Below are 24,617 nucleotides of genomic sequence, written 5' to 3' on the forward strand. Positions count from 1 at the left end.
ACCAAGGAAGGTCATCGCAGAGACAGCCTGGCAGGGCCTCACCTCAGAGTGACTCAAAGATTAATCCTCTCATAACAGCCTCAGTGATATCAAGTTCAAAAACAATTAAAACTTGCCAGTAGACTCTAGCTGGGAGCAATTTTTCTAGCACTGAGAGGGATAAAATTGGACAAAGTGGCTTTGATTCAACAGGAATATCTTCCAATATAAATTTAAAACAGTCCTGACTCGAGGGGAGGGGTATATACAAACAAGCCATCAATTCCATTCCAGAATGAGAATGAGACATCACCTTTATTGTCCAATGCCGTAGCTGTCTCTGCAAAGCTTCTGACCAATGAATGATATCTAAGCATAGCAGAGGATGGTAATTCACTGCTCATTTGAATTTTGCACAGTTGTAATGGTTTGAAAGTTCTTCCCACCACTATGCTGAGATAAGCCCATCTGTCATGTTCACATATGGCTCTCCGTTCTCCTTTTTGGAACCACACAAGCAAAAATTTAATTCAGCTCCTACTTGCTGAATGGCTTTTGAGGGAGGCATTTAGAGCCATTCTAGACCACCATATAGAAGAGTTAAAGGAACCAATAAAATTTTCCTATTTTAAAATTAGAATCAAGAAAATGAAAAAAAAAAAACAATTGAGCTGATGCAATAAGGAATCATTTGTAAGAACAGTTAGGAGAGATATGACATCATAGGTGCATTAAAGTGCTTTTAATCTATTATAATATCCTTAGATTTGTTACAAGGGAAAATAATTCCACAGGAGACTTTCAGCCAGACAGATTAAACTTGAAATTTATCTCCAAAATATTAAGAATCACCTCAATTGTTCACTTTCTTTATGAAATATAATTTAAAATTACAATATTTTGCCTTAGTTTTTAACTCACCTTAAAATCATCTAAATAACAGTGCCTTTATTTTCTCTTAAGATATAATTTTACTCTATCAGCAAAAAGAACTTTAAGGTTGAAATTCTAAAGGAACAGAAGAGATACGGGTCGGCGATTCCAAGGTGGCTGTTAAACAGATGCTTCTGAATTCATAGATATGATTCTTGAAAAGCAATTAAGTAATGAGTTTTCTAGTATATCTCTCATCTTTCATCATGCTTTCCTCCTGTATTTCAAAACTTTTTTAAATCAATAAATATACACTAAAAGCTAAAAAATTTTACTCAACAAATAGAAGTATTAAACTGGCTTTTCTGCTTCAAGATTTAAAAAGAAACATTCTTTCTGATTCTTACAGTTTACTGGTTTAAAGCAAATAAATAAAAGAGACCATTTATTAGTGTTTAAAATAAATAATACTGAAAAACACAGGAATTTAGGGGGAGAGATTTTTAAGTGAGGGGATGATCTTAATCACAGAAATGTCAACTTTTTGAAATGATGAAAAGCAACGTGTTCAAGCATTTGATTGACAGATGATAATCTGCACAAAAGCTTTGAGAGTTAGATCGCGGTCTTTTGTGAAGTTTTTGAATTACAAAAATAATGAACATACCATGTTGTTCTGAGGTATTTTTGCAATTTAAGTCTTATTCAGTTCCATTTTTTTCCTGTTTTTGTTAAATATAATTGCTATTAGAATGTCCTAAAACATGCTCTATGGTGTAATCTAAAATTTAACTTTAAAATGGAATGCAAGGCAAATGAAATATGTATTTGCCATTAGACTCTGATTCTACCTAGATGAACAGTAGCTGAAAAAATTCTAATTAATTGAATTAATTAATTGAATGCTCTTCTTTAACTAGTGATGTTGGAGAGTTACAATAAGTTATGTAAATAACACCAAATTCCATTGGATCATAGTAGGTCTATTACTTTAAAAAAATTAAATCTTTATTTATGAATATTCACTTTGGTGAGACACTTGTGGCTTAAGGTGGGCTTCATAAAAAATAGATTCTGAGATGGATATTTGGGTGTCAGGTTTATTAGGGAATGCCCTCAGGAATACCGCTAGGAGTAATGTGATGCACGTGTGCAAATTTTCTCAGCTTGAGGCAAAGGATCCAGGACTTATTACCCTTCCTTCACTGACCAGCCCACCAGATGTGAGCTGCCCACAGGGGAGAGGATGTGCAAGGCAGCCTCCTTCAAAGGAAGAGCAGTTCCCCAAGTATGATGCAACTGTGAGTTCCAACCACCCAACGCTCCGAAGCAGTGCAGAAATGACTACTTCCCTCCTGAAGGTGGTGGGTACACAACAGTAAGTGCTACAAATTTCAAAAAAAAAAAAAAAAGTCTTCCAGTATACCATTGGCATTCTGACCATGATATCATTAATACTGAAATTGAAACCTGAAAAGAATATAGGTCATCATCAAGCACCAACCCTCTCGAAGCATTAAGGGGGAAACCACACAGATACACTCTACAAATCAAACAACTTTGAAAGACACTGGACTAATGCCATTCGGCTAAATTTCAACTCCTGTTTATCCATATTCTATATATTCCTCCTCAGGTTCCTCACTTGGATGCCTAAATGGCATATTAAAATAAAAATCAACCATTTGACTTTCCCTGCATAAGTGTGCTCCTCTCCCAAGACACCTTGCTTCAGCAAGCAGTACAGTCATTCTTCCCGGTGCTCAAATTAAAATCATGTGACTCAGTATACCTCACGCCCTGTTGTGCGTCCAATGTGTTAGTACATCATGTAAGCTCTTCCTACAAACACAAGTAGAATCTGAGCACGAACACAGTCACTCTTTTAGCATAAGCCTCTATCTCTGCTTGACTATTGCAGCAGCTTCCTAAGTGGTCTCTCCACCTCTCCCTTGCCTTGTAATATATTTTCCACATATCAGAGTGATTCTTTTACAACTGAGAAAGACCATGTCACTCCTTTGCGTAAAATATTCCAAACACTTCGTAATTCCCACACAGCCCACTTACTATCTATCTTAACCACCTGCCAAATTCCCCTCATTCCCTTTGCCCTGCCTACACTAGTCGTGCTATTCCTAGAACACACCCACCAAACTCATGTCCGACCCCAATGGCCTTTTTCACTTGGCTTGCTCTGCCTTGAACTCTGGGCAGAGAGTTAGATATCTGCATGGATGTTTCCCTCACTTCTGTGGTTCACTGGTAATCTTTTCACAGCTTTTGTGATCTTGAAATTCAACTTTGTTCTAATATGGCTGTTAGTATTGATGGTAGCTTACTTTGTTGAAATACCTAGCACATAAGCAACGAGCACAGTAGAAAAATAGAAAAGGTAAAGATGATGATGGAGAAAGTAATTTTGCAGTTTTGCTCAAAAAAAGAATGTTCTAACAACTACTGCCATATAGAGGGGACTGACACAAAGGTGGTCTCCAATGTCCAAAGGGGGTCCACAAGGTGCTAGAGAATCACCTGCTGGTGATTATATTCATGGGCTCGGATTACGGATTGGCCAAATGAATCTCAGGTTATCTTACACATCTGAGTTCAAATGATTTTATTAGAATTTTGAAGACCTTTTTTTTGTTTTTTTACTATTTTTTGAACCCCAAAATATTTTAATTCATGGTCAGATTTCACTAGACAATCTATCTCAACATGCTCATGGTTTGCCATTAAGATGAGTCTTTTGTAAATAAGGTAAAAAGCAGCAGACTTTTTTGAAGCATTCATTATGCATATGAGTACTTGATTAGAAATATGGCAACGGGAAATAAATAATCTCTTGAAAGTTCATTACTGAATGATGCTATCATGTTCTAAATAAGCACAGTGTGAATTTCAGACTGGCTCATTAATCATTAGAAGACAACTCTAATCAGTGGAATGTGACTCTAACTTTACTTTGGGGCAATTGTACTTGATTGAAAATAGCAGCCAATTAAGAAAAAAAGTACAAATGATTGGCAAGAAGGAAAGAGAGAACTTTAAAATCTTAGACATAATGACTCCATTGATTGCTAAAAATTGAGTTGTTTAAAACTTTCAGTTTGTTATAGTTGCCCTGAATTGATCCTGCACTATGGAGACCAAGAGAGTAATTTGTAAATATACTATACAGCATTCATTCTCTCCTTCCTTAGTTTAGAACCCCAATTATATCTGACACTACAATGCACACATGGAATGGGCCACATTTCTAGTGAGCTGCCTTTATGGTTAGGTGACAAAATTCTGGAGAATGGGTTGTAACTTAAAGTGATGGGGAACTTCTGAGGAGAAGGGGCTATATTTTTTGACTGTTTTTCAAGAGTTGACTCAGCAGAGAGATATGTTATTTTGATGGATGATGCTACAGATGTCATCTTAAATGTGATTCTAAAGAGGGTAGGTAGCCAGTTAATGGTGGAATGGCCCTGGACAACTACCTCTCTTACGTGAGAAGGAAATAAACTTCAATCTTGCCATTGTTTTGACTTTTCAGAAACAGACAGCCAAACTGAAGAGGATAATGCTCTGATGCATGACATTATACTGAGTCCAGTGGACTTACTCTTTAGAGCGCAACAAAGAAAAAATGCAGTGAGCACAGTAGTTACCGGTTATCTGTCATAATCTTTTGCCCAGCATTTCTTCCTCTGCTATAACAGTATCTCAGCTTTTGTAGAGTCATCTCTCCATCATTTGAAATTATTCTGCTGAGACCGTAGAACAAGATATCCTCTCTCCTGAGCAGGAGGTAGATCCATTAGCCAACCTTGAATGATTGGATTCCATATGCCCTAATCTTGAACCTTGAGCGACATAGAAGATGGTCTTGGGAGCAGATTCTTCCACCATCATCCCAAAGGGGCAACTCTTGGTTTCTAGCCAACTAGACACTGAGAACTCCTAATCACTGTCCTTTATTAACTCTAGTTATATGTCTTTTTCTTCAATACAATAGTCCTCCCTTATCCAAGGAGGATATATTCTAAGACCTTCAGTTGATGCCTGAAATCATGGATAGTACCGAACCCTGCATAGTATGGTTTTTTTCTATGTATACCTGTGATAAAGTTTAATTTATAAATTAGGCACAGTAAGAGATTAAAAATAACTAAGAAAATAATTATAATAATGTATTATCATTAAAGTTATGTGAATGTGGTCTCTCTCAAAATATCATATTGTACTGTACTCACCCTTCTTGTCATGATGTGAGATGATAAAGTGCCTATGTGATAAAACGGAGTGAGGCCAATGACACAGGCATTGTCATAGCAGCATTAGGCTACTATTAACATTCTGACAATACATCTGAGGGAGGATCATCCTCTTCTGGACCACCACTGACACATGTAACTGAAACTGCACGTAAAGCAGGGGGAGTACTGTACATTATGAGCTACTAATACCATTTCAACATTCTTATTTCATCTTTGCTTTCTTTAAGGGAAGGGGCTATATTTTCTTTTCTTTTTGCTTAGGTAAACAAAAATGGGGTTTTTTTTATTCCAAATTGTACCTAACATATGAATAAAGTTGGCCCAATAGTTGGTATTAATTAAACTCAGAGCTCATGCCCATTGAAGTTGTCATATTTTATACAATTTTTAGACAATGCTGACATCAGCTAACTCCTAGGACTTCTGAGATTCAGCATTGGTTCTACACCTGAATGGGATCTTAGGTCACTACTACTTAATGCAACTGGTTACAGTAGAGTTTTAAAAAGATCAGTATAACAAGGCCACTTACCTTTCTCTAGTTTATGACTCTGGAATGTACCCTGAGTCAAGCTAGCCATATTACAGATAATGCCACTGACCACCAGCAACATTTGGAGTGCATAAATTAATCTTCACTCCTGGAATAGCAAATCAAGGATAACATGTACACTAACTTAGTAGAATTTGAACACATTTAGTACAACCCCAGTTGAGTACCATAGAACATGATCAACGTATACCAGATATTACTGTAGCAGAGACTGGTCTAAAATACTAAGCAGACTGACTCTTGTTTCTATGCTCTTTCCCCATGCATAATTGTGAGGTACAAGCTTTAGCTCTGGATTCAGGGAACTGGATTAGTGTCTACATTTTCTAATTTGATCAGCATAATTTATATAAGCTAAGACTCTGTTTTCTCACTTCTCATCTGTAAAATGAAAATGATTGAATTAATGAATACATTGAGCTTGGAACAATACCTTATACGTGGAAATGATATAATACTATAAATGTTGGGTATAATTATTAAGATTAGCAATAATTATTTTAATAATACAAAAGAATTTTATATGTTACTCATTTTATTTTCCACTGACCAATGAAGGATTAAGCATCAAAATTTATAAAAGAAAATAAACACAAAAACAAAACATAGTAGAAAGGTTTTGACTTACCTCCTTTAACTATGAAATATCAAGTGGATAAAAAAATTGAATTTTTTTTCATCTCTCAAGTTCTTAGAATATCAAACTTTTTCTTAGAATATCAAACTTTTAATCAAATATTTGGTTGAGAAAAGGTCACTTATTACTATGGTATACTGTCTAAAGCTGCACTCAGAGGAAGTTTCATAGTTTTAAATACATACATAGGCCAAGATGAAAAAATGAAAATAAACTTGTAGAAATGCAAGAAACTGGAAAATTGCCAAATTCAATATAATTTAAAAAATAAGAGAATTTAATAAAGACAGAAATTAATGAAGTAAGAAAATGAAAAAGGACTTGAAGTAATAACTAAGTTAAATAGCTGTTTAATTGAAAAAGTTATAACTTTTACTTAAACCAAAGGAAAGAAGAAAAAGAAATGAGAAAATGAAAAATAAATATGGGGAAATAATCACAGATATTGGAAAAAGTTAAAATCATCAAAATGTACCACTTGATCAAACTCCATGAAAACAAACATAGTAATTAATTTCCTAGAAAGATATGTATTACTCGAAGTGACCTCTACAGTGGGAAGTTGTTTTTAATTGAATAACCATAGAAGTAATTTGCCAAAGAGCTATTTCCTTAAAATAATTTAGTAAGCAGAGTGGGTTTGTGTAAGTAAAACCATTCTGTTACATGGACCCTCCAGGAGAGGAAATGCTGACCAGTCACATTAGGCAACCCAGCGTGGGGGTGGGGTCCAGCAGACTGACTTGTGTCATTCTTCTTCCTGACTCAGTCCTGGCCAAATGGCACAGCGACACCTGCTGGGAGTTGAGTTTTCCTCTGAGGCTTTCCTCAATTTCTTTACCGTGGGTCTTCAGTTTTTCACAGGGATAAAGCTCACTCTGGACCTCAGGGTTTCATTGTCCAGTTAGCTTCTGCTCTCTGTGATTTCCCATCGTCTTTCTGATGTGCAGAAACAAAGTGAAATTTCTCATAAATGATGACTTCTCCCGACCCTAACCCCCATACTTCTTTTTTTTCTCTCTTTCTCTTTTAGGGAGAGAGAGTGAGGGCACAAGTGGGGGAGGGGAAGAGAGAGAGAGAATCCCAAGCACGCTCCAGGCTCAGGCTGGAGCCCCAGGTAGGGCTAAATCCCGAGACGCTGGGATCATGATCTGAGCTGAAATGCAGAGTCGGACGTTCAGCTGACTGACCTACCCAGGCACCCTCACAATTCTTTTTTCTATTATGAGTTTATGTTTATTCACACATCTTTCTTCCTTTCTTCCTTTCTTTCAGCAAAATCTTGAGGGGCAGAGGGGGCAAATGCACACACCTGTTCTGTCGCCTTTAACAGAAAGAATTTGTATCATTGTTCAGAAGAAGTCAGAATGTTAAGTATTGAAAGTACAGCATATATTTTTGAAATAAACAATTCCACGAAAGCATTTTACTGAGATATTTATACTTACAGAGGCAGTGAAATAGCCTCAAGCTGTAACAATATAGTCATCAGATCTATTTAATGTCAACATAGTGGGTATCAATATACTTTAGCACACTACTTGTTATTGGTAAGAGTCAAGATAAAAAATATAAAAGGTGACTTGGCTGAAATATATACACTATGTAAGTGTAGACTACATATCAGTTATATGTTTTTAAAGAACAGCTACGCTTTCTCACTAAAAAATACATCTCTTTTCCTTATTTCCCACTTTGCTGTATTGAAATTCTTATCTCTTCTTTTTATCCCCACCATTAGAAAAAGAAAAAAAAAAAGGATTGGATGATAGGAACTTTGAAAGGCAGTCTTGGATTCTGCTTACCCTTCAGCCTGATACTCATAACTATCAAATAGAAAAGCCATCCTTTAACAAAATTCTAACATTCTTGGGGTAACTTGATGGCTGTCAGTTAAGTGTCTGACTTTGGTTCAGGGAATGGTCTCACGGTTAGTGAGTTCAAGCCCACATCGGGCTCTCTGCTGTCAACACAGAGCCTGCTTCAGATCCTCTGTCTGCCCCTCTCTCTGCCCCTCCCCAGATCACTCTCTCTCTGTTTCAAAATAAACAAATAAACATAAATAAATAAACTCCAACATTCTCATATTTCATATTAAATCGAACTACAATACCTGCTTATAATATCTGAGGATTTAAGTAATTTCTATAAAATTTTGTATGTGAGATGTAGCATTTATTTTGTTTTTAAATCTAGCTTCAGAAATAGGGCATCTCCAAAAATCAAAGTGTTCTAGAACAAGTGCTAACAGGAAACCAACTTGTAAGATTTTTTCCAACAAGCTAATTTGAAAGACATCATTTACTTTATGAGACAGAGTAATCTGTCTAAATAAATGTTCTCAATTCTTTAATGAGTTGATCACAGATTCACACACAATGTAACTGTATATGTGAAAACTTCATGTGTATTAATTTCAATGTCTATAACAAATAGGTGAGCAAGTTTTAAGAGACTCGGTATATCAATTTTATATTAATTGGATTAATATATTCTGGTTGTGTACTTCATAAATGACAAGAAAATGCATTATGGTGTTGACTTCCTGATAACACATTAAAACAATTGGTTTCTTCACATAAGGGTGAAAGGTGACCTCAGACTTAACTCTTGTTTGAACCGTCACACTGAGAAGTATTTCTTTCATAATGTAATAGGCTTATAACAATTTCATTAGAAATAATTTGGTTAATTCAGTGGGAAAAATAGAAAAACAAATTATTTGACATTCTCTGATCTTTCCTTTCCTGCTTCATCTCCCATACTGTCACCTTTAAAAGATGCTGACACTTGAATTACCTAGTTCTGCTCTCTGTGCAGTAGCTTACCGAGACTCTGAATGTGATGGCCACTGTCAACTCCAAGTACAGCTTTTCATCATGCTACGGCTCTGGGTGGCAACAATGAACAGGGGAGACTGTTTTGTTCCCTGCTCAATGGCATATGGTAGTAATTTTAAAAATATTTGATAAATAAGTAACTGAATGAAAATATAACGAATGCAATAAGCATAGCAGACTTAACAAGATAAACAAAAATAAAAGATAAATAAAGGTAACTAAAACTACTATTTGTAGGATACTTTGGGGGAAGAACTCTTCCTATCCTTTGTTCACCTTGTTATTTGCAATCTCTTGCTAACATCTGACATCTTATTGACATGTTTCTTATTTTGTTGTCTTTGTCATTCAGAAGAGAAAATACAGCTCAGCATCCCTCTTTTGAATTGCAGAGAGTGAAAACACTCTGGGCCAAGACAACCAGGCAACCGGATATAAAAATCCTGAAAAGGAATTGGAAGTTAGACTTGAGTGACAGCAGATACACTAAGAAAGGGAGAAAAGTGACAGCAAATAGGAAGAAAAAAACGAAAGACCACTCCGGTAGGGAAATTAGAAAATGTTGCAAAATTCACCTTGAGAGTAATGCCTATGGACTATTTTGGTATTGAAATTGAAACAGGATTTAGAAAGCCACAGAGACAATAGATAAAATGTTTCATTTAACCATCAAGAACATTTCATTTGACCAGTGGCTTATTTTCTGGGAAAATGTAAACAGAAGGAAAATAGTTTACACAATCACTATGCCTATACATTAGTAGAGGTCTTATTTACTTTTTGACCATAGAGGGGAAACAGAACTTTACTGGCAGAAGTACTGTGCATCTCATTCAATTCCTTAAGTGTCCAAGGAAAAAGTGATAGTGCACAGCAGAGTCAAGCCACCTGCCCAAGTTAAGTGAAACTAGAACCTGTACCTACTGACTTCTAGAGACATGGTCTTTTCAAGATTTATTTGACGGTAGTTTTTTTTTTTTTTTTTTAATGATTGGACTTCCAGCTTCAATACCATTATGGCAGAGAAAGGCAAGGGCGGCCAGGGAAACCTGCCCACAAAGGAAGTGCAGATCAATGGACTGGGATGGGCATGGACAGATTTCTGAAACGGTGGCAAATGATGTCATATGAATCTTCCCAAAGATTCATTAAACAAACAAACAAACAAACAAACAAACATTTGGGGCACCTGAGTGACTCAGTGAGTTAAGTGTCCGGCTTCAGCTCCAGTCATGATCTCACAGTTCACGAGTTTGAGCCCCATGTCAGGCTCTGTGCTGACAGCTCAGAGCCTGGAGCCTGCTTTGGATTCTCTGTCTCCCTCTCTCTCTCTGCCCCTCCCCACTAGTGTGCATTTGCTCTCCCTTTCTGAAAATTAAATTAACATTAAAATAAAACCACAACTCTTTCTTTTAATGTTTAACTATTTTTTGAGAGAGAAAGAGAGAGAGAGAGAGCGCGTAACAGGGGTTGGAGCAGACAGAAAGTGAGACACAGAAACTGAAGCAGGCTCCAGGCTCTGAGCTGTCAGCAAAGAACCTGATGAGGGGCTCGAACCCAAGACCAGGAGATCATGACCTGAGCTGAAGTCAGATGCTTAACTGACTGAGCCACCAGGTGCCCCCCAAACCACAATTATTTAAAGGTACTAAGGAACTATGTAAGTGCAAACAAAAGACAAGGGAAATTGTCATCTCAAAAACTTGTCATTCAGGCTAAGAAATGCCTGAATATGCTCCAAAGAGCATCTGTAGAGAAAACATTCAGCCTATCCAGCTCAGGAATGCAGAGAAAAGTGCTCAGCATTAGAGTCACAGCTAAGAATGTAAAAGTGCGAAGACCCAATATTTGCACATTAAATTCTGCAGAGGTCCCTCACTGCCCACTAAACTATAAATGTGCAAAGCAGAGCCCTGGGTATCTGGCAAAGAAAGCAGGGAGAGGCCAAATAGAAATAAAGTGCGAAAGACAGATTTATCAGGTGAGATCTGTGAGTTTGCTGCTTTCTTAACCAACTGCATTCCCCGACTCACCTGCCAATCAGGCTTACTGATTTGAAACATCAAAGAAAAGAGTCTGATGCTGGCAAAATATTGGAGTCTTCAGAAGCAGAGTAGCCATGATAGGTGAGTCTAAAAATGTGAAATATGTTTTGCCTGAGTCGGCAGCTTATCACTATGCCATCCCAGTGAAAACCTTCAGGGAATTAGGCTTAAAAAAAAAAAAAGCAGCAGCTGTTTGCTGTGAGGAATAAGAAGGATTATCAGCTGCTTCATTTCCAATGGAAAGAACGAAGTTACAGTTTGAATCCAAGAAAATTAACTGACTGCTGTGACAACAAATTCCCAGAAGAAGACAACAGAGTCCAGAGTTGCTACAACTTATTATCTACAATGTCCACTTTTCACCAAACATTATTAAATACACAAAGAAAGAGGAAAGTGTCATCGATAATCTGAAAAAAATACATAACACAAAAGGCAAGTGGGACCTTACTTTCAGTTGGCCAGATGATGGCTCTGTTAGACAGTTACTTCAGAGCAGCTATTATGTGTTCAAAAATTAAGAAAAAATATTTTAAAAGAATTAAAGGGAAAAAAAAGGTCTAAAAGAGTGAATGGAAAAGATATCTCAACAGAGAAGTGGAAAATATATAAAAATAGAAATTCTAGACTATAAACATTGAAACGAAAAATTTACTAGATGGGACTGGGGAGCCTGAGTCAGTCAGTTGACTCTTGATTTTGGATCCGGTCATGATCTCACAGTTTGTAGGTTCGAGCTCCACATTGGACTCTGCACTGACAACAGAGCCTGTTTTGGATTCTCTCTCTCTCTCCCTCTCCCCTTCCCCCCTCTCTCTCTTTCTCAAAATAAATAAATAAACATTAAAAAAATTCACTAGATGGGAGGGATCAACATCAGATTGAAAGTGGCAGAAGAAATAACTGGTGAGATGTAGAAGAAGATGAATAGAAATTGCTCAGTCCCAAGAACAGAGAGAGAGGGAGGGAGGGAGGGAGAGAAAGTACTAAAAAAAATAAATAGAAAAATAAAATAGAAAAATAATAGTAAAATAACCCCTGGGATAATACCAAGCAGCCTAACACACAAGTAAGTAAAGTTTCAGAAGGAGAGGGGAGAGAGAGACAGGTATAGAAAAATATTTTAAGAAATTATGCCTAAGCACTTCACAGACTGGTGGGCAATCTTAACTTTCAGATCAACAAATCAAAACAAATACTACACGTATACATAAAGGATAAATATAAAGAAAAGCACACTGAATCAAACTGCTGAAAAAATAAAGAAAAACAAAATCTTGAAAGCACCTGGAGAGAAAGAACACAAAACATATACAAGAAAAATGATACAATCAGTAGCTGGCTTTTTACCATAGTAAAAGGAGTCCAGAAACATATTCAAAGTCCTGAAGAATTTTTTTGTCCAGAAAAATTTCCTTAAAAAATAAAGGGTGGATATTTTCAGATAAACTCACCATGAGGAAATTCATCTCCAGCTGATCTCCTCTATAAAAGAAAAAAAAGGGGCGCCTGGGTGGCGCAGTCGGTTAAGCGTCCAACTTCAGCCAGGTCACGATCTCGCGGTCCGGGAGTTCGAGCCCCGCGTCAGGCTCTGGGCTGATGGCTCGGAGCCTGGAGCCTGTTTCCGATTCTGTTTCTCCCTCTCTCTCTGCCCCTCCCCCGTTCATGCTCTGTCTCTCTCTGTCCCAAAAATAAATAAATGTTGGGAAAAAAAAGAAAAAAAAAAAAGAAAAAAAAAGTGTTAAAGGAAGTTCTATAGGCTAAAGGAATTGTTGTCCTACTGCAAGATAATGAAATTACAAATGAATACAATACATCTAGAAAAGCCCCAAAGATACATAAATTAAACAAGTCAGCTCTACACAAGCTAGGGGTCAAAGAAGAAATCACAAAAGAAGTTAGAAATTCATTTGAACCAAATGATACCGAAAACCTTACAGGAGAGTGGGGTTCTTGGGCCCCACACCATGAAAGGAGTGCCAAAGGTCAAAGGCACAGGCAAAGTGTTAGATCTAGACTACAGGTCTAGCTGAAGGCACACAGTGCTCACAGAGTAGTTACTCAAACCCTCACAAGGGAGCTCTGCTTATGTAGAGAAAGCTCCAGCCCAGGTTTCCACTCTGGTCTAATATGTTAACGAGGGAAAGGGAGGAAAAAAAATACTCCATCCTGATGGGTTGGAAGGGCCTCATGCTGACTGACCAATATTAGCAGGTAATTCAGGCAGCTCTTTGACACTTTTTGGAGCATGAGTGCTCTGTTTTAAGTCCTGTTTTTCTATGGGGCCACATTCTGGTTCCGCTTTGTAAGAGAAATCAGTTTAGGGGCGCCTTGGTGGCTCAGTCAGTTAAGCGTCCCACTTTGGCTCAGGTCATGATCTCACGTTTATGAGTTCGAGCCCCGCGGGGGGCTCTGTGCTGACAGCTCAGAACCTGGAGCCTGCTTCAGATTCTGTTGTCTCCTTTTCTCTCTCTGCCCCTCCCCCACTTGTGCTCCATCTCTCTCTCTCTCTCTCTCTCTCTCTCTTAAAAAAAAATAATAAATGTAAGAAAGGGGGGGAAAAAGCAGTGTAATGATAACATCCAACAGAAAGTGCCCCCTTGCATAATGTTTTTCACTTTGGGCTTGTTCCCTGTCTCAAAAACAGCAAATCAACTATGTGGAATTCAACGGAAATAGGGAAAACAATATATGTTTCTATTACAAAAGAAAAAGGTCTAAAACCAAAAATCTAAGTGTCCACCTTAGGAAGATAAGAAATGTAGAACAAAATTAAGCAGAGGAAAGGAAAGAAGGAAGAAAGGGTGGAGGGGAAGAAGAAAGGAAGGAAGGTTGGTTATAATCGCTTTCAAGTCCAACCTCTGGTTCATCTCAGAGTTTCCGTCTGTTGATCTTTTGATTATTTTCCCTTGAGGATTTCTCATGGTGTCCTGTCTCTTTGCATAGAGAATATTTGGGGATTGTATCATGGATATTTTGAATATTACATTGTGAGACATGAGACATGGAGTCCTGTGACAATCCACTAGAGAATATTGATCGGTGGTAGTGGTGGTTTCAGAAGCCGTTTACCTAGTTGAGTTCAAACCTGAAGTTCTAGCTTCTCTTCCATGGATAGAGTTCCAATGTCAGCTGAACTTTCAGAGCCTTTGCCATGTTGCTTTTAGTGTTTCCTACAGATGCACAGCTCCAGCGAAGCCAGGACTTGTGTCAACTCATAGGCACACTTGGAGCCTCCCCCACCTTCCCTTCTCTCCTCTCTGCAACTTGCCACATATTCTCTGACCCCCAGGCTTCCCTTTTCCTATTCCTCTGGCTTGAATGTTGTCTTGTTTGGTTTTATGTTTTGGTTTTGGTTTTGTTTTGCTTTGCTTTTGGAGTTTTAGCTACTTGCACTGGGCAGTTGTGCACAATTGGAGCTGCTCTTGGAGCAAACAAGGGCTCCTTTTCCTGTTCCTCCGACTAGGGTTTCTCTCTGAAATTTTCTCCCTGCACCAACTGCACAGTTTCATAGTGAAGCTGCCTTTGATCAGGGCACAAAGGTAAAAGAGGGGGAAATAATCAGGAAACTCAACGTTGTAAGGGTCATTTCTCCAGTTTGGTCTTTCTCCCCCGATTTATTTGCCGTTATTAATTTTCTGAGTTCTCAGGTAGTTGTTTGGTTTTGGCATTTTGTCCAAAGTATTTGGCTGTAATCGCTGAGAAAGATAAAGTATAGTGGGCTAACTTCATGCTGATTAGCCCCAGAAATCTAGGGGTGATCTTGTTCATCTGCCCCTTTTTCCAAATTTTCTGTGATAAGCACAAGCATTACTTATATATTTAGGAACAAACATAAAACAATACAAAAAGTCTATGCATTAAGTTTTCTAAAGCTGCTTATAATAGGAGTTGTTTTACAGAATTTCAGCCCAGCATAATTGAAAGAAATGGAATACTGTCACTTCTGTAGGATTCTGTTGTTTATATGTATTTGCCTTCTTACTAGAACATATGCCTGTTGTTAGAAACTGTCTCTAACCCATCTTTGTTTCTGTCTACCGTGCTCAGCACTGCATATAACCCACAGTAGATGTTAAATTGCTCTGGATTAGATTATCTGTTATCATAGGCTCAGAACTTCCTCTGTTTATGTGACGTGAAGTCCTCTCTGGCTATCTGCTGTAAATAGCTGACTATGTGCTTTGTTTCTCCCTTCTTCCACCCCCACCCTTCACTATTTAATTCAAAATCCTATAGTGACTTACAGAGGAGTTGAGTTGAAAACAAAAGACTCTAAATATTTAATAATAACAGCTTTAAGAAGAAAAATTACTTCTGTCAATGGTATGTCAAATGGACTTAAAAATTATTTTTGCAAGAAAATAGCAAGATTCCTATTGTTACTGACCCTTCTAAAGGACCTTTCCAAAAGCAAGAGATTATGTCTAGACCTTGAGAAAACAAATGACCAATGTCCATAGACATATGAAATTAAAGATATTGATCATTTGGGATAAATTTTAACCTATCAAAAGACTGATACAATGATACCTTGCATATAATTAGTCCTAGATCACATATCTGACTCATTTTGAGAAAGTACTTATTGGATCAAAAATAATTCTAAAAATAATGAGCAAAAACAAATGAAGAGATGAATTTTATTATTTGTGTTTTTTGTTTGTTTTATTAGTATGAAAAACAGTAATAAATCAGGTTCTGAACTCAGATAATTGAATTCATTGTAAGAGTTGCTAATATTATGTAATAATGAGAACAGTCACCATTCTACTGCGTCACTCACACTGGTTTAATAAAATTATTTTTTCTAATATGCAATTAATATTGAAATTATAATTTTAATTTTTTAAAATGTTTATTTTTGACAGAGAGAGAGAGAGAGAGAGAGACAGAGTGCAAGCCAGGGAGGGGCAGAGAGAGAGGAAGACACAGAAACTGAAGCAGGCTCCAAGCTCTGAGTGATCAGGACAGAGCCGGACATGGGGCTTGAACCCACGAGCCGTGAGATCATGACCTGAGCCAAAGTTGGCTGCTTAACCAACTGAGCCACCCCAGGGCCCCTGAAATTATAATTCTTAAAAAGAGTATAATGATCTCAAATTCTGCCATCTTAACACAACTATGAACATTTTCAATTTTCTTGAAATCATTTTTTTTTCTGGGCATCTGTTTCTCATTTAGCTTTAACGAGTCTACACAATTTATACCACACTTTCCCTTTTTCTAAGCCTTACTGTGATGCCGTATTGTCTTCATCACCTTAATTTTCACTGGTACTTAATATGCTAAGAAGAGATGGCACCATGGCTGTTGCAAACAGTTTTTTTGGTAGGTAATTAAGCCCATCCCACTTTTTACTTAATTAAATAATACTGTTAGAGGGGCACCTGGGTGGCTCAGTCGGGTAAGCGTCCAACTCTTGATTTTGCCTCAGGTCGTGATCTCTAAGTTTGTGAGCTCCAGCCCAGGGTTGGGCTCTGTTAGCATGGAGCCCAACAGAGCCTGCTGGGATTCCCTCCCTTCCTCTGTCTCTGTCCCTTCCCCACATGTGCACGTGCGCATGCTCTCCCTCTCTCTCAAAATAAATAAACTTTAAAAAATAATACTGTTTTAAAATTGTATCCAATGTGATTTTCTAATTTTTGATATTTTTCTTAGTGGGAATTCTCAGAAGTAGAATTGATGTTTTTTTTTTTTAATTTTTTTTTTCAACGTTTATTTATTTTTGGGGCAGAGAGAGACAGAGCATGAACGGGGGAGGGGCAGAGAGAGAGGGAGACACAGAATCGGAAACAGGCTCCAGGCTCCGAGCCATCAGCCCAGAGCCGGACGCAGGGCTCGAACTCACGGACCGCGAGATCGTGACCTGGCTGAAGTCGGACACTTAACCGACTGCGCCACCCAGGCGCCCCAGAATTTATGTTTTAAAATTAAAATTATTTTTTATATTTCTGAAAATTGTTATTTAATTGCTGTTCCAAAATGTTTTCTTTTATCAGCAATATATAAATTTACTTTATTTTTACTTTAATTTTTTTAATGTTTATTTATTTTTGAGAGAGAGAGAGAGGGAGAGAGAGAGACAGAGTGCAAGTGGGGAAGGGGCAGAGAGAGGGAGACACAGAATCTGAAGCAGGCTCCAGGCTCTGAGCTGTCAGCACAGAGCCCAACGTAGGGCTCAAACTCACGAACTATGAAATCATGACCTGAGCTGAAATTGGACGCTTAATGGACTGAGCCATCCAGGTGTCCCTAAAATTACTCTCTTTACTGTACTTTTTAAATCATTTAGTGGTATCTTTCCTTTTATTTTATTTTTTTTTCAGTTTATTCATTTTGAGAGAGAGAGAGAGAGAGGGAGCATGAGCAGGGGAAGGACAGAGAGAGGGAGAGAGAGAATCTCAAGCAGATTCTGCACTGTCAGCCTACAGCTCAATGCAGGGCTGAAACTCACAAACCGTGAGATCAGGACCTGAGTGGAAACCAAGAGTCAGACACTTAACTGACTGAGCCATCCAGGCGCCCCAAGTGGTATCTTTTTGAGGGTGATTGACTCAACAAATAATGGCATGCTGGTGTTATTGTGCACTTCTTTGATTACTAATTAGGCTTAAATGTTTTCATGTTTTTATTGTATTATCTTTTGAAGATTGTTTTTATGCCCTTTGTTTTTAGGAACGAGCTTCTTACAGATGTCTCTGATGCTAAGCAACAAGGAAATGTTTGTAATCATTTTTTAATAATCAAGGGAACAACGTTTGAAAGCCTCTGTAATCTCATTTTCACCAATGCTACTTGTGGCTCATGGAAACCAGTTTTTTTTTTTAATTTTTTTTAATGTTTATTATTGAGAGACAGAGAGACAGAGAGAGTGAGCAGGGGAGGGGTAGAGAGAGGGGGAAACACAGAATCTGAAGTAGGCTCCAGGCTCTGAGCTGTCAGCACAGAGCCCGACTCGGGGCTCGAACTCACAAACTGCGAGATCATGACCTGAGCTGAAGTTGGTCACTTAACCAACTGAGCCACCCAGGCGCCCCTGGAAACCAGTTTTTAATACGTCTAGTTGCTGAACATGAACTGAGCATATAATAGAGACTAGACTCTTTACACTTACTATCTCATTTAAATATTTTTAATATTTAAATATTAAATATTTACCCTCTGTCCAGTGAGGTGGGTACTATTATTTACTGTCAGTTTAGAAGTGACTGGAGAGATTTTTAGAGAGGGTAAATTACCAACTATCACACAGCTGGCTACTGCTGAAGTCAAAACTAGACCCATACCCCACATACTTTAACTACGACAAGCCACCAAATAGAGGATGTGTTTTTGACACATCCTGTCACACAGACGCTGTCAGAGAATGATCTGATGCATACTGTGGCATTTCTGAGCTCTCGCCTTAGCCTTGTAACCAGAAAATATGCAAGTAATGGTATATAGTTTACCCCTCAGCATGACCAAAGAGCTGGAATTGTAGAGATATTTTCATTATCTGTGTGAGTTGAGTGGACCACGATGGAATAAAACCTTGGCCTTCCACTAATCCTCAGTCTTCCATTAGCCTGTTGAGTGACGCCAGGAGGTTAAGTTCTCCAGTCACAATGGTCTTATCTTTAAAAACATCATTCACAAAGATTTCCTTGGATTAAATGAGATTATATATGTAACGGACCTGACAGGATGCTTGGTACATGATAGGTGCTCAGTAGACAGGTTTTTGTTTTTGTTTTTGTTTTTGTTTTTTTGTGTGTGTGTGCTTAGTTTGCAAGACTTGATTTGGGTGTGCAGTGTGTCAAATGACTCCAAATGATTTTCTCAGACTCTATCTTTCCTGAGAGTTACTAAACTACTTAATTCTTGCCAAGACTTTAATCGGAAGAAACTGATCCATTTTAAAACTTCTAAAAAGTACTTACACATTGGAAACTTTCCAGCGTAGACTAACTTAGCGCATTGCTGGACAATTTCATGTCCTCCAGAATCTCTGTACCTTGACTATTCATCATGTAAATTCCTGAAATAGGTTTAAATAATTGATTGAGGGAAAGAATAAAGAACCTCATACCGTTAACAAGATTTAATTCTGACTCTCACAAGCCTAATTACCTCCCTGAAAAGTACTCTTCGGTACTCTGGCTCCTGTCTCTTAAAACAATTAGCCACGGTCTTGATTTTTGTTTCTGCTCATTACCTATAGTCTTTATCTTCAAAGTAGGTGTGGATAGTGGATCACTACTTTTTTTTTTTTTTAATATTTATTTATTTCGAGACAGAAAGAGAGAGCATGAGCAGGGGAGGGGCAGAGAGAGAGGGAGACACAGAATCCGGAGCAGGCTCCAGGCTCTGAGCTGTCAGCAGGGCTTGAACCCACCAGCCGTGAGATCATGACCTGAGCTGAAGTCAGACGCTCAACCGACTGAGCCACCCAGGCGCCCCATGATCACTACTTTTTAATCCAACACTGATATAGGCACCACTCTAAGATATCAGTACTTCTTTGGAAGCAATTTATTTTGTAGAGCCTTTTACAATCTAATTGTTCCTGATTCATGATTTAGTTTAAGGAGATTCTCAGTGAAACATGCTCTATTCTTCTGTCCTGTTTGCTCATATCATATTGCTTTCTGCAGGTGGATGGTAAGCTATTTGGCCTTTCTCACACGATCACAGTCTTTCTCTTGGAATAACTAGGGTTATTGGCTTTATTACCTTCAAGAGAAGTACAATTTCCAAAGTATGTCGCACTTAGGAGCTGGGGCCACTGTATCTAATTTCCTTCACTCGGTAAAGACGGTGGAAAGAATATTTGGAGTATGCAGAGAATAAATAGGTTAGCTAGATATTTAAGTCTGACTGTGAATGACACAAAGGTTTCATTGTTTTAAACTGCTTTGCAGTACCTCCTATATTATAATTATTGTCTGTTTGGGCTTTAACAATCCAGTGCTCACCTAATTAAAATGACACTGTTAACTCTTATTCAGGCTGTGTGGTATTTCTGTTCCAACTATGATGGATAAATCATTTGGAGGACATAACCCTTCACAACCTTTATCAAGACCTCACACTGTAATCTGTCAGAACTAGTCCCTGAATACAGTTCTTCTTTCTTCTGCTGCTGAACATTTATATAGCAATGAAATGTTAATAACTCCTAAGAGAGTTGTCTGGATTGTACTATATTTTAGAAGGAACAATTATTTCTCAGAGGCCCCAAGATTTAAATTGGATAGTCTATCCAGGGACTTCAACCTCAGAGACTTCTCTAGAAGTAGAATGATCCAGAAAAGCCATTTTCGATAGGCTTTGAAAATTTCATCTTTTCTAAAGAAATTGTATTGAGGCCAATAACATAAATATGGTTGGAATATGGTTGGAATATTCCTTTCTTGACTGCCATATATTAAACGTTTGACTTCCCTGAATTTCCTCACTTACCACTTCACAAAATACATGACTCTTCTCTTGGCCATGGTATGATTAAATGTCATTCAGCACATCTGATCATAATATTTTGCACATAAAAACCTAGCTACTATGCACCAGAGTTGACAGGGGTAATCCTTACAATTTCTATGTAATAATGCCAAGTTCCCTTTCTGTGTATAGTTCACATTTGGTTTATCTATTTCTGTTCTTGATTTGATTCTGGCCAGAGCCATGCAAGTGTAAGAACTTATATTAATCTACATCTCTGCCTGCCACAGTCATCTAAGTTTCCACTTTATCCTCTGTAACCATGGGTAGGGTTTTAAAATCTCACTGACAGAAGAAATTTTAGAATAAAAATGTGTGTTCTGGGTGGTGCTTTAATAGTGATTCTCTTTTCAGAAGCTACTTAATTCCTAAAATGACTTTTTAGTGGCTTGACTATGTACTGTTCACTCAGCGTGTGTTTTGAACATGGATGTTGGACAAATATTTGCATGGCTCAGTTTTATTCTTTCCTTCCGTGAGTTTTGACATTTCTTTCTGATAGTAAGTTTACAAGAAATTCAATCTCAATCTAAAATCTAATTATATGTATATCAAATGTACGTGCATATTTGTTTTGGTCACTCCACAGAAGGAAATAAACCTATACCCAGCATTTGGTTTAAATGTTAAGACTGCTGGGCCGCCTGGGTGGCTCAGTCAGCAGAGCGTCTGACTCTTGATTCAGCTCAGGTCATGATGTCACAGTTTATGAGATCAAGCCCCACATCAGACTCTGCACTGACAGCTCAGAGACTGCTTAGGATTCTCTCTCTCCCTCTCTCTCTGCCCCTCTCCACTTGCATGCGAACGCGCTTTCTCTCCCTCAATCTCAAGATAAAGAAACATTAAAAAAATGTTAAGCCTTCTGAAGCCACACGCACCAAGAGAGTAGGAAAAGGTTTGTTATATAATGAGGCTTTTGGAGGGAGCAGGCTGCCTCCTCAGCAGGTCCAAAAGTGAATTGAGAGAGCAGGGAAAGGAGACTAGTTCAGGGTTGGGGTTTTTTATCCTATTTAGGGCTGGGGCTGCAGCGAGTTTCCTGCATGTGGCTTGAACTTCCTGAGTGAGCCCAAGGAGGAAGACCAGCCTTTCTTATCAGCTTGCCCAGATGTGGGGAAAAGAAGCAGAGAGGTTTAAAAACTATCAGTAAGCAAGTATCAAAAACCGGAGTCAGACTCTCAATACAATACCACACCTGAATACACCCACCTACCCATGCTGCCTCCTTTATCAAATCTTCCAAGAAGACTTCTGTGCATTGCAAGGACTTAGGTTCCTTGTCACCCCTGGCTCCTAATTCCTGCTCCTTTGTGACTCTCACTTGCATTTCATCTCCCAAGGGGGCTTGTGTCTTTGCACTTGGGTTGATCAACATGCAAAATTCAGTCCTGGTACGTGACTGAAAAATCAACTAAAACAAAAATATCTCACTTACACAAGACACTTGTATTTGTGGCAGGCTACTCTAAATGTTTGATCACTCAAGGGGAGAGCGCAATAGGGAGATTATTATCCCCAATGACAGGAATTTGCCACATCTCTTAGAAGGCAGAAGTGCCTACTTAAGTTTGAACTTTAAATAATTAGAAGTGTTTTTTTTATTTATGACATAAATAAAGCCATTCTCCTGTGATTACATAAGATTTTAAATATAAGTAATCTAGCAAGTGTGCATGTGTGAGCACTGACACACACAAACACACACACACACACACACACACACTCCTACCCAATGGAAAAGAATGTCGATATGTGGTTTGTTGATCTCGGTGACTCCCTTGATACTGAATGAGGAAACTTCACACAAACTTGTCTTAGACTCAGGAGACTCAGAAATTCTGATATTCCCTTTGGAAAATGAAACTGAAGATCACAAAAGAGCTTTTAAATCAAATTGTATCATTTGTATAAAACTCATAAAGTGGAGTTCTTACAGAAAGTATCCAAATTCATTTTTCCTCTTTTTCTTCCACTGAAAATATTCCTCAGAAAAAAAAAAAAGGACCAGAACCACTTCTGTTTCTTCCTAAGATATATATTCACACCTCCCCTCCCCTAATGAAATGTGGGACTAGAGGTGAATTATTTTGAGGGTCAACTTGGCATCATGAGTTGAATTTGTGTGTGAACGTCAAGGCTCTGATGCTCTCTTGTAATGATGTCACGGTGAGTATTTCCTGAGAGAGTTGGGTCTGCAAGCACCCGTGGGCTGCTTCCTTCCCAATCGAATCCCCAGCAAGATTCCTTCTGGAGAGGACAATCTGGTAAATGTACTGGCTTGATCTTTGTCTTAGAATACAAATAATTTGGATGATTCAAATATAAATTTCAAGGTGTATTTTTCCCCAGTTCTAGGACATATAGTTTTAGAAACAGTTTATCCATCTTTTATGGAAGCAAATCAACATTTTGCATAATGAAGAGTTCCACAGGGCTACCCAATACTAGAAAATATTCAAGATTAAGAGACGCTTGCCTCACCCAAACTTGCTAAAATATTAGGAGGTGATTTTATAGGGGAAAAATTACACATGTTCAGTTCTACATGTCAAATATAAAAATCAAAACTATTACGTTAAGCTTATGATATTAGATACCTACAATTAATAATGTATCTATTTTCTCATTCATCAATTATTTTTTTTGCAAGTAATTTTCTTGATTGATATAATTCAAATGACTCAAAGTGGTTTCTAATAAAATGTTCTCAAGGATCCAAATGAATCAAGGAATCTTTATATTTAAACATTTCACTTGCTTTCTCTCTAAAACAGAGAAATTGGTTTTAAAACAGATGATACATCCTGATATAGCCTTTGGCCCAAACTAATGCTGACTGAGGAAATCAGCTGTATAATTTCTATAATCTATTTTTGGATTTAAATCTTTGTGAACAAATTTATATTAATAATCAAACAGTTTTAAATCAGGCTAATTAGAATTTGAAAGTGATCAAGACCAGTGACGTTTCTCTTGAAAATGCCAAGGTTTTTCCAAGCTCTCTGGAGCCAGAAAGGCCTCATTTGAGTTCTCAGTTAACTAATCATGTTGTTTTTGGCAAGGCACCTGTCCTCTTTGTGCCTCAGTTTCTGCATCTTCCAAATGGAGATAAAACTACCTGCCTCAATAGGCTGGTTGTGAGAACTGGTGTAAATGAAATGCTTTTCAGAAAAAAAGCAGAGCCTGGGGCCTTGTTCAGAGTGGCACCTAGGATTAGAGTAACTAATTTCATACTGCGTATTCTGAATATTTTTTCTTCCCTTCTGAAAATACATATTCCTCTGAACTAGTATGTCAGCTCCACAGCAAGGTGACTTTTAAGTCTGTTTGGCCTGTGTATGTCTCAAGTGTATCATTTATACTTGCTCAGGTGCACATGATACAAAGAAACTGTCATACACACACACACACACACACACACACAAACAAGGAAAATTATCTCTCTTCTTCCTGTTCTGAAAATGTTTATACTGCAGGAAATACAATATTGTATGATGACTTTCTTTTATGTATAAAATACAAAGCTTTTATCCCAAGCTTTATGCCAAATACAATTGAGCTGAAGAAAGCTTCCTTCTTGCAAAAGCACCTGCAAATGTTTAACTGGCTATTGTGACAGAGGTTATTCTTACAACTTCACCGGTTTCTAGGCCCATTTAAAAAAAAATAATGTGATGGGATAATAATTTGAGATGCTCTTTTGGGCTAAGAGATATGAGCTATCTTGCTCAGCAAAGAGGCGTCAGAGAAAGAGGAGAGATAAAAGATGGAAACTTCCTAGATTTTTTTTTAAGTTTATTTATTTGTTTGAGAGAGCCAGACAAAGCTTGAGTGGGGAGAGAGGCAGGGAGAGAGTGAGAGAGAGAATCACAAGCAGGCTCCTCACTGCGAACACAGAGCCCGATGCAAGCCTCGAACCCACAAACGAGGAGA

At 37.9% G+C, this 24,617-nt stretch overlaps 1 pseudogene; it reads left to right on the forward strand.

Annotated features, from left to right (window-relative positions):
- Positions 1–1,931: 1,931 nt before the first annotated feature.
- Positions 1,932–24,617, forward strand: part of LOC122491020 — a 32,572-nt pseudogene continuing 9,886 nt past the window's right edge.

The sequence above is a fragment of the Prionailurus bengalensis genome, chromosome C2, assembly GCF_016509475.1.
Source record: "Prionailurus bengalensis isolate Pbe53 chromosome C2, Fcat_Pben_1.1_paternal_pri, whole genome shotgun sequence".
In the NCBI taxonomy this organism is placed as follows: Eukaryota; Metazoa; Chordata; class Mammalia; order Carnivora; family Felidae; genus Prionailurus; species Prionailurus bengalensis.